The sequence below is a fragment of the Prionailurus bengalensis genome, chromosome X (genome assembly GCF_016509475.1).
Source record: "Prionailurus bengalensis isolate Pbe53 chromosome X, Fcat_Pben_1.1_paternal_pri, whole genome shotgun sequence".
Lineage (NCBI taxonomy): Eukaryota > Metazoa > Chordata > Mammalia > Carnivora > Felidae > Prionailurus > Prionailurus bengalensis.
In genome coordinates this window covers 45,657,989-45,669,010 of record NC_057361.1, presented here as the reverse complement: position 1 = coordinate 45,669,010, position 11,022 = coordinate 45,657,989, and the positions used below count along the sequence as shown (strand labels likewise).

General features: G+C 49.3%; 1 long non-coding RNA gene across 3 annotated transcripts; it reads left to right on the top strand.

The window, feature by feature from the left end:
- Nucleotides 1-5,953: 5,953 nt before the first annotated feature.
- Nucleotides 5,954-10,704, top strand: LOC122476995. Of its 3 annotated transcripts, none has more exons than XR_006295644.1 (3): nt 5,954-6,717; nt 7,866-8,015; nt 8,182-10,704. It is a non-coding gene; the product is annotated as an uncharacterized LOC122476995 (long non-coding RNA). The 3 variants fall into 3 exon arrangements; XR_006295643.1 differs by lacking the exon at nt 5,954-6,717 and adding an exon at nt 7,065-7,494; XR_006295642.1 differs by lacking the exon at nt 5,954-6,717 and having other exon boundaries at nt 7,061-8,015.
- Nucleotides 10,705-11,022: the final 318 nt, after the last annotated feature.

Sequence of the window (11,022 nt, the reverse complement as noted above, 5' to 3'; positions counted from 1 at the left end):
CCTGTTGTTGCTTTGTTGTGGGTTACTGAAAGGGTATCACTGGGGCGGGGGAGGGTTCCTGGATAATCTCCCTTTAAACCCACAGGAACACGTGTGCCCCATGGTAACTCCTGCAGGTTTTGAGGTGTTTGTACTAATGACACACAAAAAACTTTCTTCTCAGTCGTTAAATTACTTCACTTGCTGCTTAAAATGAGATACCCATGATGAATGAGAGAAAGAAAGAGAAGAGGTTGGCCCATCATAAGGACACCTAGGGTGGGCAGCAGTGCTCTCAAGACTTCATCTAGTGAACTCGCAGGCTGCATAGCAGCAGGCGCGTTCCTTAGTGTCCCTGTGACTTGGTTTCTCCATCTGCACTTAGGACAGTCAGGGCATGTGCCCGTAAGGTGAATGAAACTATTTTCAGAACAAAGCTGGCACCAGGAGTTCTCAGGATGTTTGATAAATCATCGCTTCGCATTGTGAGTGACTGCCTGTGGGAGAATCAGGAGCCTGAGAAGAGCTGCTGGAGGCCAGAGTGTTCCCACGTGTATTGTCTGTATGGGACCCACATCCATGGAACTAGCTAGGGAGAAACTGTCCTGGTTAGGACCGAGCCAGGAACCTGTATTGTAACTCCAGCAGGAAGGCCACTAAAGGCATTGTGCCCAGAATGCGAAGTTCTCAAGCAAACACTTTCATTTTGGGGATTTTACCTTTAGGGCAGTTGTTCTTTAATTCTGTTTTCCAGTCATGTAGACTGTGCTTCCCCCGGTAATGAGAAAAGTAGTTACTTTGAACGATTAAACTATGGAGCCAGTCTCCGTGCTGCTGTTTTAATTCATTATGTGGTAAATAGGAGACTGGAAAAAAGGTTGCCAAACCTCCAAATACTCCTGGACTAGTCACCTAGGAAGACACACCCAGATTTGCCCCAGAACTCTTGGAAAACATCACAAGCTTTGGGTAAGTTCATCTCTGCTGCCGAGTGTCCAGGTGCTGGTGGGAGCAGAGGATTTAGGATTGAAGCCCTCTGGGTACTGATGTTACAATTGCTGACAAGCATCTCCTAGGACCCTTTTAAAACATGGTGTCTGTCTTTGAACTCTGAGTTTACTTTTATAGATCGTCCGTACTGACAATGGCACAAGGGTGCATGACTGACTGGTAATCCTCTCTCTTTTATGTTTCTTTCTCAGCTAGCCAATCCCTTTTTGCTTAATAATAATAAGCAAATCCTAAAGCTTTCCCTTTGGGATCTGGATATACTATATACGAGTCTTGTCAGCATGAAGGTCAAGCAAAGATGAATGTTGTCTCCCAGTATTGGAGGAGTACATGACACAAAGAGGTGGCCGATGGAGGTAAGGCTCTCAGGTCAGACTCCCCTGAATGGGAGGGGACAAGTGAGATGTATCAGACAAGTGGAGGAAAGGATTTTGCACCGATTTGCGTTTGGGACTCAGAGGAGTTCACTTTGCAGGCTGACCCAGCAGTCTCTTTGGGCAGAGGGATGGCTGAAGTTTAGGAACTTAGCTTTCTGGAGCTGATCCTGGCTCCCGCTGTGCTGTCTCACCTCAGGGGCTGCATTCCCAGTAGAGGAAATGTGGAAAGTGACTGAGGCCACATGAAAGGGTCCATGAATGAGGTCTAAATAGGCAAAGGACTAGACCCTGCAGCTGAGGCTGTGAAGCAAAGGCCCAAGGGTCAAGGGTGGTGATGGAGGTTGAGACCAAGAATCCGAGAGGTCTACAGATGCCAGCACAGGTGAGCTGAGGCTAAGTGAGCCAGGGGGCATCCTGTGCCCATGAAAAGGAAGACAGGGACATGTAAGTTTCACTAGTGAAATGCACACATGGTGCAGGTAACTTCACCAGGTGGACCAGGGAGACGAGAATCCTCCTTCCCTAGAAACCACCCAGAACACTGTGAGCAACTTAAGAATTTCACAAACCCCCCTTCCAACATCACCCAGGAGACTTGTAAACCACAATACACCTTCCCCACCTTGGAGGCAAGTAGGGAGGTTTGGTCGAAATCTGAGTGAGTGGGCATCCTCAACTAGACCAGTCACATGATTGATATCGAACACGCTTACCAGCTCAGCAATGATATCTGTGTGCTTTTTGTTCCTTTTCTATGCAGTCCTAAGAGAGGACAGTCACGATAAAGATCACATCAGCTAGAGAGAATAAATTAACCACAGTGCCCTTGTGGTCCAAGAAGCACTAGTGAATCTGTGATTCCCAGCTCACCATCCCCACAGGTCCTGCTCTGTCCACCCTCCAATCAGTCCATGTTAGGGGAGAATGGGGCATCCTTGCCTTTTCATCTCACTTAACTAGGACAACGTTTCATGTCCATAAATGGATCCCAACAGTGGGGCACAGAAGGAAGTGCAGACCAGACAGACACACAGAGCGGAGTAACTCATGAGAGCTGTCACTGAGCTGAGCAGGTCCGACTCGACTCTGTCATTGTCCTCTCCACGAGCAATGCCAGGTTCCAGTCTCCTTTAACAACACAGGCCCTGTTGTCCAGGGCCTGAGCGGTAGAGCTTGTCCTCAGAAAATGGTGTAGCCTCCTGTAGAGCTGGAGAAAATCATAAAAACACATTGGAGCCACTCTGCTTTCATAGCTTTCATAGCCTCCTGGGATCTCAGTGCTTTCTAGGATGGTTTCTTTGGGGCTTTGGTTCCTCCCCCAGTCCCTTCTGAGGGCATCCCAAGTTTACACCTCTCTCTTTGAATCCTCTACTGTACATCTATCTCTTCCCATCTAGCCCAAGCACATTTCCATTCTCGTAGGAGATCTAGCAGGCTGGGAGAGGGAGGGAGAAGGGCCTGTGTGCTGGAAGGGAGTGAGGGATTCTGTTGTCTTGGCAACATTCTTCTGCTCAACCTCAGGCATCAGCCCCTCTGAAGGTCCGGTCAGATGAGAAAGCACTTGTCTCCATCCCCCTCTCTTTCTGTGATCAGACATTGAGATTAACAAAAACCAAAACTGGTAACCAGGGTAACTGAAGCTTCATCAATCTGAAGGAAAAAAACCCAAACCAGAAAAAGCAGTAGAAACGAAACCATAGGATGTATTGTCTGAGGCTGCCCACAGACACCGGGTCCTGACTCCAATAAATGTGCTTGTTCCAAGTGTCCTGTGCACCGACATGTGCACATGTGGATACAGAGGAGCACTGCTTCCAGCCCAGTGCAGCACAGTGACTGAGACAAAAGGTACCTACAGGGGATGAGACAATGAGGAGGGAATGCAGGCCGACCCAGATCAAGCAAGACAAGAGGGGTAATGTACCTTTTCAGTAGTTATCTACAGGTTCTTTCACGGCTTATTTGAAATCTGCATTTCATTTCCACCCATTTGTGCAACTACTTATTGAGACCAAAGTCTATGATTATCACCTTCACCTGAAAGATGTTTTTTCTCGCTTGTGGTGGCAAAATATCCGTCACAAAATTTACCATGTTAAGCATGTTTAAATCAACATCGATCGTTTCCACCAGGAAGTTCACGCTGTTGTGTAACTTTGATATCGCCAGTATCATCCATCTTCAGAGTTTTCATCACCCGACCTATATTTTTGCACCCTTTAAATAAAAACCCCCAGTACCGCTTCCCCTCGGTCCCTGTAATCACTACGTGGGAGGAGGGGGCTGGGGGGGGGGGGGGGGAGAAATGAGCCAAAAGCCAGACGACTTAGAGTCGCAGAAATCCAAGTTGGCGAGGAACCTAGGCAGCAATTTAAGAAAGGCAACTTGAAAGGTAGAAAGATATCCCAGTGCTGCGCATTTTCGGTGGGTCCCTAACACGAAGAAAGAAGCAATTTTAGCAAGGGTAGCCAAACGCGCGCATGCGTGAAAGAAAGGTCCTTTTTTTTTTTTCCACCCCCCCCCCCCCCAAGAAAATCATTCCGAGTTTTTTCAAACTCGAAGGGCGGGGGTGGAGGTAGTACTAACGGGTACAGTGCGCAACACTGCCACCTACTGGTTAGAGAAACAGACTGACACACATGGCGAAGGAAAATCGATCTTTTCCGCTGTTCGACTGTAAAGAGCCCTGCAGATCGGAGCTGAGGGAACGAGGAGGAATGCAGCTGAGGGGCAGAGAAAGCTGTAGCACGGTCGATGTGGCTAGGCCTAACCGTCTTTGGCACAGTAGCTTTCCGTGGTTCCGCCCCGGAATTAAGTCAACAGAAGCAGGAAGTCCCGCCTCCGGAAATTCCGGAGTCCGGTAGGAGAAAGGCCGGTCTCAGGGGTTCCTTCCATTTGTAGGGTTTGAGCAGGATTGCGGCGGCTGAGTGAGGTATCCAGCAGTCTGTGTGCTCATCACTGAGGACTCCTTCCATACTGGTCCAAAGCCCCGAACACCTGTTATGCGGGTGCTATTCGTCGATTCCCGGGAGCTCCGACTGTCCCTTGGGCAACCGAGTCCGGATTCCCTGGTCATTGTTCTGCCCACTCCGGCCTGCGTACACGTTCTTCCCGTGGCACAGTTGCTGTAGTCCTGTCAGCCTCCAGGAGACAAACCGGCCACCCGGGTCATCTCCGTCTTTAGTGTAGTTCTTCCCAACCCGGGCATCCCGCTGTCCTCGGACCTCCCCTGTGCCCTGGACTTCTGGAGACCCTGCTCCCCTCGCTGGTGTGACTATCTAGCATTCTCCTCTCTCATCACCACAAACAGGACGCCCTGTTCTCCAGCTCCCTCCCTGGAATGCCTGTACAGCCACAGCTGTCAGCCCTTTTGAGAGCCACCAGTTTGAGGGCCACAGGGTTACTTCAGTGTAGATTGTGCTCCCCTCATCCCCACGTAATGAGAAAAGTTTTGTTTTTGAAAGATTAACGTATTGAGCCAATCTCAAGTGCTTTAAAAAAAAAAAATGTTTATTTATTTTTGAGAGACAGAGATAGAGCGCCAGCAGGGGAGGACCAGAGAGAGGGAGAAAAGGATTCCGAAGCAGTCTCCAGGTTCTGAGCTGTCAGCACAGAGCCCTAAAGCCCCATGCAGGACTCAAACACACAAACCTGAGATCATGACCTCAGCCCAAGTAAGAAGCTTAACTAACTGAGCCGCCTAGGCGCCCCAAGTGCTGCTCTTTTAATTGATTATGTGGTAAATAGGAGACTGGAAAAAAGGTTGCCAAACCTCCAAGATACTCCTGGACTGGTCACCTAGGAAGACACACCCGGGTTTGCCCCAGAACTCCTGGAAGACATCACAGGCTTTGGGTAAGTTCATCTCTGCTGCCTGAGTATCCTTAATAGTTACCAGGCACTGGTGGGAGCAGAAGACTTAGGATTGAAGCTCTCTGGGTACTGACGTTACAATTGCTGACAAGCATCTCCTAGGAACCTTTTAAAACATGGTGTCTGTCTTCGAACTCTGAGTTTATTTTTATGGATCGTCCCTGCTGACGATGGCACAAGGGTTCATGATTGGTAATCCTCTCTTTTATGTTTCTTTCTCAGCTAGCCAATCCCTTTTTGCTTAATAAAAATAAGAAACAAAAAAAGCAAATCCTAAAGCTTTCCCTTTGGGATCTGGATATACTATATACGAGTCTTGTCAGCATGAAGGTCAAGCAAAGATGAATGTTGTCTCCCAGTATTGGAGGAGTACATGACACAAAGAGGTGGCCGATGGAGGTAAGGCTCTCAGGTCAGACTCCCCTGAATGGGAGGGGACAAGTGAGATGTATCAGACAAGTGGAGGAAAGGATTTTGCACCGATTTGCGTTTGGGACTCAGAGGAGTTCACTTTGCAGGCTGACCCAGCAGTCTCTTTGGGCAGAGGGATGGCTGAAGTTTAGGAACTTAGCTTTCTGGAGCTGATCTTGGCTCCCGCTGTGCTGTCTCACCTCAGGGGCTGCATTCCCAGTAGAGGAAATGTGGAAAGTGACTGAGGCCACATGAAAGGGTCCATGAATGAGGTCTAAATAGGCAAAGGACTAGACCCTGCAGCTGAGGCTGTGGAGCAACAGCCCTTCCCACAGAAGTGATGGACGTTGAGACCAAGAATCCAAGAGGTCTCCACATGCCAACACAGGTGAGCTGAGGCTGGGTCAGCCAGGAAGCAGCAGGTACTGGCCAAGAGGAGAGAGGAAAAAGCAGGTTTCACCAGCCACATGCAAGGTGGTGCAGGTCACTTCACCAGGTGGACCAGGGACACAAGAGTCCTCCTTCCCTCAGAAACCACCCGGGACACTGTGAGCAACATAAGGATTTCATACACCCCATCCCAGCACCACCCGGGGAGACTTGTAAGCCACACATACACCTTCCCCACTTGGAGGCAAGAAGGAAGGTGTGGTGGAAATCTGAGCGACTGAGCACTTCCTCAGCTAGACCAGTCACATGATTGATATCAAAGATGCTTAGCAGATCATCAATGAATTCAGTGGGGTTTTTGCTCCTTTTCTGTGTAGTCCTGAGAGTGAATAATCATGAAGATCACATCAGCCAGAGAGAATCAATTACCCACCGTGCCCTTGTGGTCTGAGGAGCACTGGTGAATCTGTGATCCCAGCTCACCATCCCCACAGGCCCCTGCTCTGTCCACCCTCCAATCAGTCCATGTTAGAGGAGGATGGGGCATCCTTGCCTTGTCCTCTCCTTTAACTAGGACAACGTTTCATGTCCCAGAAATGGACCCCCAAAGCAGAGCACAGAAGGAAGAGCAGACCAGACAGACACAGCGGAGTAACTCATAAGAGCTGTCACTGAGGTGAGCAGGTCCTTCTCAAGTCTGTCATGCCCTCCACGAGTGATGCCAGGCTCCATTCTCCTTTAACAACACAGGCCCCTTTTTCCAGGGCCTGAGCCATGCATAAAATGCTGTAGCATCCTTTAGGGCTGGAGAAAATCACAAACACATTAGAGCTACTCTGCTTTCATTGCTTCCGTAGCCTTCTGGGACCTCACTGTTGTGCAGGATGCTTTTTTGGGGGGCTGTGGTTCCTCCCCCAGTTCCTTCTGAAGGCATCTCAGGATTATACCTCTCTCCTTCCATCCTCTACGATACACCCATCCCTTCAGTCCTAGCCAAAGCACATTCCCATTCTGAAGTGAGATCTATCAGGCAGTGAGAGGGAGGGAGAAGGGGCTGTGTGCTGGAAGGGGGTGAGCCATTCTGTTGTCATGGCAACATTCTTCTGCAGCTCCTCACTGGGTCACTCAGTCTCAGGCGTCAGCTTGCCTGAAGGTCCAGGATAGATGGGAAAGCACTTGTCTCCCTCTCCTTGTCTTTTTGTGATGAGACGTTGAGATGATTTAAAAAGAGAAAAATGGTTACCAGGGTAACTGAAGCTTCATCCATCTGACTCAAGAGGAAAAAAGCCCAAGCCACAAAAGGGAGTAGAAACTAAACCACAGGATGTATCGTGGGAGGCCACCCATAGAGAAAGGGTCCTGACTGTCAGTAAATGTGCTTGTTACACACGCACACGTGGATACAGAGGAGCACTGCTTCCAGCCCAGAGCAGCACACTGACTGAGGCAATAGGTACCAAGGGGGAGACCTGATGAGACAATGAGGAGGGAATGCAGGCCAACCCAGATCAAGCAAGGCAAGAGGGGCAATGTACCTTTTCAGTAGTTATCTACCGGTTCTTTCACGGCTTATTTGAAATCCGCATTTCATTTCCACCTATTTGTGTAACTACTTATTTAGGACAAACTCTATCCTATGTCACCTGTGTCCTCTCCCTTTTGTGGTACTAAAACCGATCACATAAAATGTACCATGTTAAGCATGTTTAAATGAGCATCGATTGGTTCCATCAGGAAGTTCACACTGTTGTGCAACTATCGCCAGTATCATCCATTTCCAAAATTTTCATCATCCGACCTGTATCTTTGTACTCTTTAATTAAGAACCCCCCCCCCCCCCCGCCAGTACCGCTTCCCCTCCGCGCCTGGTAATCACTACGTGTGGAGAAAAGCCAAAAAGCAGACGACTTAGAGACGCAGACATCCAAGTTGGTGAAGAACCTCGGCAGCAGTTTAAGAAAAGCAAGTTGAAAGGTAGAAAGATTTTATGCCAGGGCTGCATGTTTTATTGGGTCCCTAACACGTAGAAAAAACCTATTTCCAGCCAGGGCAGCCAAAAGCGCGCATGCGTAAAAGGAAGGTCCTGTTTTTGTTTTGTTGTTGTTGTTGTTGTTGTTGTTGTTGTTGTTGTTTTAAAAAGAAGGCAGCTCTGAGTTTTTTCAAACTCGGAAGGCGGGGGAAGAGGTGGTCCGAACTGGTACAGTGCGCAACACTGCCACCTACTGGCCAGAGAAACGGAACGACACACATCACAAAGGAAAATCCATCGTTTCCTCTGTTCGCCTGTAAAGAGCCCTGCAGATCATAGCTGAGGTGGCAAAGAGGAATGCTGCTGAGGGGGAGCGAAGGCTGCGGTACAATCGAAGTGGCCCGGCCGAACGGTCTTCGGCACAATAGCCTTCTATGGTCCCGCCCCGGAACTAAGCCAACAGAAGCAGGAAGGCCCGCGTCCGGAAGTTCCGGCGCCCGGTAGAGGAAAAGGCAGGGCTTCGGGATGCGTTCCAATTGTGAGGGTCTGAGCCTGGTTCCGGCGACTGAGTGAGGTCCTTGCCAGTCTGTGTGCCCAGCTCTGAAGACGGTTTCCATACTCGTCCAAGGCCCCAAACCCCTGTTATCCGGCTGCTATTCCTCGATCCCCGGACTCTCAGACCGTCCTTTGGGCGAGGCGTGTCCGAATCCCCTGGTCATTGTTCTGCCCACTCCAGCCTGTGAACGTTGGTCCCAAGGCACAGTTGCTATCCTCCTCTCAGCCCTCCCTCCCCTGCTGCCTCCAGGCCTATCAAGGCCCTAGAAGACGAACCGGCCACCCCCGGTCCTCTCCGTCCTCAGGGTTGTTCTCCCCAACACGAATATCCAGCTGCCCGTGGACCTGCCTTGGACCCTGGACATCAGGAACCCCGCTCCCCTCCCTGGAGTCGCTGTCTAGCATTCCTCTCTCTCATCACCCCCAAAAGGCCTGTTCTCCAGCCCCCTCCCTCTACTGCGTCTACAGCCTAGGCATTAAGCCCTTTAGGGAACCCCCGGTTCCATGGCCACTAGGTCATGCCACATTCTATTAGGCCAGCTTAAGGGGCTATAAATTGTCCCGCGCAAAACAGGTCTTTGCTCCTTCCTCTCTCCTCTCCTGGTACACCCTAATAAAGACGAAATCCTGCAACCTCCTGACCTGTATCTTTTCTCTATCTGCAGTAACCTTCTAGTGCTCCATGACCCACGCTTCTCAAGAAGTTCAATGGTAATACGTTAAAAAGAAGAAGAAGAAGAAGAAGAAGAAGAAGAAGAAAAGAAAAAAGAGCAGTTATCAGACAGGAACTCTCACCACTTCACAGCAACACCTGATCTGCACCTGTATCTCTGCTATCCCTGTGGAATAAAGGACCTTATCCTACCTGAGGCCAGGCCCTTCACCTGGATCCCATGCCCATCTTCTGGAGGAGGAGTAGGACTTTGCAATGATTCCAATGATCACCTATCCATTTATTTCTCCATCATTCTGTTATCTATGACACAAGAGGCAGTAAAACGTAAAGCCATCCCTTATCCCATATCTTTCTGAGACACTGCCACATTTCGCTTGCTGTAAACAGCAAGTCTTCCCTTGTTCTGTAACTTTTTTTTTTTTTTTTTTTTTTGCTAACTTCTCCAGTCCAGCTTCTATCAGCCTGCCCCCCAAATGAAAACAGCTGTCAAGGGCACCAGTGAATCCCTTTGACGATGTCCTCTCCTCAACCTACTGTACCTCTCAGATAGCTCTGGTACACTTAACAATTGCCTGGTTCTTGAAAATGTCCCTCCCTCCCTTTCTTCTAATTTGTATTTTGGCCTATTTGAAAATTTACTCTTTGGGTGATGTTCTCGCAACCCCAGTGGCCACTGTGCTCCTTGTCAGTGTTTATTGCTCACTCCCTATTCCACAGGGCTTTTAACAGGGCCCTTCCCATCTACACTCTCTCTGTGGGTTGTTTCATCCTTGGTGCCAGCACAGAGCATGGACACAACGGGACCTCCCACGTTCGTACCTCACGCATCAACCTGTCCCCTGAGATCCACATTTGTCTGTGTCTTTGCTGGATGACCAGAAGGGAGCAGACACTTAACATGTCCCAAGCACGCCTCTTCATGTGACGTGTTCCTTTGGTCTCCACTGCAACCCAGCACCACGTCCTCTGGATTCGATCTTCTGAAAACATCCTGTATCCATCCCGTTCTGTGCTCATCTACTGCTACTGTTTTCGTATCCAAATAAACTGCTCATCTCTTGTCTTCACGGCAGTAACTCTGGCCTACTCCCGTTCCTTGCACATGCTTCTTCCCTCCTTAGGACATTGGTGATCACAGTTGTCTCTGCCTGGAAGAGTCTCTCCCTGGATCCTTACATGGTGGGTTCCTTCTAACCTTCTGGTTTCTGCTCCATTATTGCCTCCTCAGAGAGGCTCTCCGTGACCACCTTGTGTAAAGTAGGTTGTTCCTGGCCTAGGACCTGGGTTATTTTCTTCCTAACAGCCCACTAATTTGCTTATTCCTTGGTTGGTTGGTTGGTTGGTTTGTATTCTCTCACTCCCCAGATAAGTGCTACGTGACCAGCTTGTACAAGAGCACCACACACCTATTAAGAGGGGCTCTCATTAATGTTATGGAATGCCGAATAAAAGGTCACCTGACACCTGTTGTTGCTTTGTTGTGGGTTACTGAAAGGGTATCACTGGGGCGGGGGAGGGTTCCTGGATAATCTCCCTTTAAACCCACAGGAACACGTGTGCCCCATGGTAACTCCTGCAGGTTTTGAGGTGTTTGTACTAATGACACACAAAAAACTTTCTTCTCAGTCGTTAAATTACTTCACTTGCTGCTTAAAATGAGATACCCATGATGAATGAGAGAAAGAAAGAGAAGAGGTTGGCCCATCATAAGGACACCTAGGGTGGGCAGCAGTGCTCTCAAGACTTCATCTAGTGAACTCGCAGGCTGCATAGCAGCAGGC